At 38.8% G+C, this 4,511-nt stretch overlaps 1 long non-coding RNA gene across 1 annotated transcript; it reads right to left on the reverse strand.

Annotated features, from left to right (window-relative positions):
- Nucleotides 1-734: 734 nt before the first annotated feature.
- Nucleotides 735-1,301, reverse strand: LOC121812076. Its single transcript, XR_006052851.1, has 3 exons — nucleotides 1,276-1,301; nucleotides 957-1,016; nucleotides 735-766 (listed from the first exon to the last, which is right to left on the reverse strand). It is a non-coding gene; the product is annotated as an uncharacterized LOC121812076 (long non-coding RNA).
- Nucleotides 1,302-4,511: the final 3,210 nt, after the last annotated feature.

Genomic DNA, 4,511 nt, shown 5'->3' on the forward strand with positions numbered 1-4,511 from the left:
TGTTCTGTCCTTGGGGTGAATTTGTTGGGACCCCTGGAAAGATTGTTTCCCACTTGTGAATAATCCTTCTCATTATTGGAAGATGGACTTTAAATTGTTTGGAAATGGCCCAAATTGATTTTCTGAAATCACTGCTAATGTTTTGTCCTTGGGATTGTGTTAACACGTCAAAACACGTCCAGATCAGAAAACTGTTGTTACAGAGAGAGTCCGATTTACTGATTATCCCTGTTGTTATAACCTCAGGATAAAAATGCTCGGAAACTCACGTGCCAGTTTTAGGACGTTTACTGACCACTTTTAGAAACAACCACAGCTAGTCGCACACATACAGGAAAACTGTCCCATACATAACATTCCGGCAGGGAGAACCCTGAAAATCCTCTGAAGGTTCCGGGGTGCAACGCCCCCAAACATACATTAACAATAACACTGTCTATAACACCTGTAAGGGCATATTCTGATACTACGTACAAGAGAATACGGTGTCCTTTCTGTTTACCATGACTGCAGTTTGAAGCACCGCCATTTTTTGCTTTCATAACAGCTTTGGATATTTTCCTAATCAAAAATACAAACAAACTTGACAAATAGGTGGATCCTTTATTACTTAATAATACCTATAATGAACGTATTACAGAATATGTACAGGCCCCGCTGACTGGTAGTCTTGTTCTGCCTGGTAGTAGAGGTGGGAATCACCATACATCCCACGATACGATATTATCACAATACTTAATGTAACCGGTGTGATTCTGCGTTGTGTCTGATAAAAAAGGTAAAAGAAAGAAAGACCTCCAAGTAAATAATTTGCCCACTCCAGCTCCTCTCCCACAGGGGAATTGTAGGAAAAGGCGGGCTGGCATTTATTTTTACATTAAACATAAAATATGCATTTACACGTAACATATTTGACATAAGATAAAACAAAAACAACAACATGAAATCCGACATACCTGATAAAAAAGGTAAAAGAAAGAAAGACCTCCAAGTAAATAATTTGCCCACTCCAGCTCCTACGACCAAATACAAACAGTGGGGAAGAGGGTTAGCTCAACCCACCACAGCTCCCAAGCTAGCAAGGAGTATATATTCATGCCAGTATTTATGGCGCCTAAAACACATTTATGATACACACATACTACACACTTATAACATCTTACAAAAACAGGCTTAATAATGACAATAACTGAACTAACATCGCAATCATAAACATCAGGGTGGCTAAATATGAATTATGTGTGTTTCAGGGTGTTGGAAAGAAATTACACCCACCTCTCCCACAGGGGAATTGTAGGAAAAGGGGAGAGGCAAAAGGGGTACACTGTATTTATAGTATTGCACCAAAGAAGAAGAAGAAAAGAATGAGGAGGGGCTCTAACTGATAATGAACACAACTACAGGCTTGGAGGTCCTAAAAGTCAGGTATAAAAGGAGCAGTTTGGGGGTTTAGAACACATTTTGTGTAATTATAACAATGTGATTTATGACTCTGTTACATTAACGCACGATAGGGCTGGGCGATATGGCCTAAAATTCATATCGCGATATAATTTGAAGCATGTGCGGTAACGATATATATCACGATATATTCTTTTCTTCTGTATAACGTATTTTCCACACTATAAGGCGCACTTAAAATCCTTTAATTTTCTCAAAAATCGAGAGTGTGCCTTATGTATGAATTCTGGTTGTGCTTACTGACCTCGAACCGATTTTGGCGTGCAGAAATTTGTTAAAAATGTTTTAGTACAACTTTGGTAAGCCACACTGCTTGATGGATTGTCGAGCATTACGGCTGCTGTGGTGAGGAACTTCGTGGAGTAATCTGGGTCCAAAACTCCGTCCGTTTCAGGTCCCAAAGTCAAACGAACACTGAGAGTTAAAAACGGTCTAAATTATTTCATCTTTAATTAAATCATCAGCGTTCTGCTCTACCAGGTGTAACAATTAAGTTTAACATCCAGGCATCCATGAAAACAGAATTTATGACATTTAACGGAGTTAGAAGTTAGCAGGAAGTTAGCTCGCTAGTTTCCACCTAAACATTTCATAGCATGTTCTGACAGAGATTTTTGAAACTAATTCAAACGTACAGCTCTGCTACCACTTCCAACATAAATGAAGACAGAAAACTAAACAGCAGTGACGTTTGCAGGGTTACTGAAGTTGGTATATAATGTTGTGCTACGTGACTGCTAGCGACACAGCTATGTTAACATAACATTAGCACAGTGAAGCTGGAGGATGAACGCCAACTTTTTTTCCACTCGATAAAAGTTAACGTGAGGGATTCTGGTGGTCAGGGACAAATGCAGTCGCATAGCAGGATGCTGTACACGGGCCAAACTTCAGTCAAGAGAACAACTGACATCATTCATCCACAATACGAGGTTAGTTATTCATATACTGCAACAACATGGGAATAGAGTAGCTGCGAGAAAATTAAACATTAATGAATCAATGTTACCGAGGTGGAGGAAGCGCAGTTTTTGGCTTCCCCCATATTTCAAAAGTGCTTCATCTCTTTGCTATGACTGTCGGCATAATTTGCAGATGGTAATGGTTTTAGCCGCTGCAATGCTTTCGACCAAAACAGGCGCAGCTTGATGACATCATGCACTATCGCAATAGAGCGATATAGTCAAAATCTCTATTGTTGGCCAAATTTATAACATTTCTATTGTATATCGTTTATATCGCCCACCTCTAACGCACAATACGATATTATTGCAATTTTTTAAAATATTTTGCGATATTCAGATTCTGTACATAAAGGTAAACTTTATCAATATTCATTTTATCTAATAACAAAGTCTCACACTCAGTCTTTCTCTCATGTCAGTCAGTTTTATTGTTGACAAACTTGAATGGTTTGTATTACAGTCTAGTCCCACTGAACTGAATGCAACCATCTGGTACAATTATAGCTATTCTGAACTATGCAATATGAAAACTATGCAGCCCCTTCAGCAACTGAAGAATTTGAAAGTAAATTAAAACAAAATATAATTTTACATTAAATTAAAAAGTTTTAAACTTAATTAAAATAAAACATGTCTTAAATTAAAATAAGTAAACTGTCATGTTTATTGCTGCCAAAAAAACCGTTAAACACATTTGGACAGTGAAGGAATGTCAGGATTGTTGCTCAGAAAAAGGATCAACATGCTCTGAAGTCAGCATGTTCCAGTCCACGAAAAAATTGTTTGTAACAAAATATCGATTTCTGCTGTCCCTGTATCGATACATTATTAGCAAACAAAATATCACGATACTACACAGTATCGATTTTTCCCCCCACCCCTACCTGGTAGCAGGTTGGGCAGGACAGAACAAGCCCCACGAGGCCTGCTTTTGGCCATTTCGAGTGATATTACATTTTAATGATTCATATTTTGCCACAGATATAATGACCACCTCTCCCATAGTGAACCCGGGGCAGTTGCCTTTTAGAATAGCATAACATAAGCAGACATTTTGGATAATTCATATAAGCCATGCCTGTAGCAAGAGAGTCATGCACAAGGTCAAAAATCTATTTAGATGTTTCCTAGCAACTGGGCTGCCATGTAAAAAAAAAAACATACACCCTGCAAGAGTTACCATTAGGCTAAATAATAAAAATGCTTTAAAATCTTATCTAGCTGCTAAAAGCTAAAAGAATTTCCAAGAGCTCTGTCTGTTTAGTTGGAGCTGGAGTGGGAATAATTTATAGTCTGTACGAGCAGACATGCTGATAAAAATCCCAGTCAGTGTTCTTAACTCTCCTCCAAATCAGGAACGCGAGTCTAAAGGAACACGAGCAGCTTGTCAACACTCTTCATTTCTGCCTTTGATGTCTCCCAGTTGATGAGCGGCGCGCTCGTCGGCTGCGATGACCCCGTCTCTGCTAACCTCTAAATGACTCTGGCGATCGCTGAGCTTCATCTAAAACGCAGCAGCAGCTGCATTAACACTGAAGACGTCCTGAACGGTAATCACAGAAACACAGAGCTTCTCACTGAGAACAGATGCCTGTTATTCATCTTGGTCAAGTGATTCATAATCAAACTTCAGCCAATACCTTTTGATTAGCCTTGTCTCATGCTTTCTTGCTTTGTGGTAGATCTTTGTTCTGTTTTCACTGAGATATTTGAATGCTAATCAATAAAAATCAAATCAAATCAAACATCACTGTTTAAAGGATTTGTAATAACAAATACTAATCAAACATTATTTGCCATCACCACATTATTGACCATAATTAAATCTCAGACCACATAACATCAGGACCACTGACAATGAACAGCAAGGTCATGTGACAGGCTGGCTATAAAGACAGTATGTGCAAGTCTGCCAGAAGCAGGCAGACCAAGGAGAGGGCTGACTGAAGCCCTTTATGCCCTTGTCCCAGATTTTGCACCTTATTTTAAAGCGTTTTAATCAGACACAGATGGAAGGTGGGATAAACATGGATACAACTGCTTTCATACTCTATTCATAAATACTTCCTGTTTTATGCGACAGCA

Source organism: Haplochromis burtoni, unplaced genomic scaffold (genome assembly GCF_018398535.1).
Source record: "Haplochromis burtoni strain Fernald_Lab_line unplaced genomic scaffold, NCSU_Asbu1 Contig_427, whole genome shotgun sequence".
Classification (NCBI taxonomy): domain Eukaryota; kingdom Metazoa; phylum Chordata; class Actinopteri; order Cichliformes; family Cichlidae; genus Haplochromis; species Haplochromis burtoni.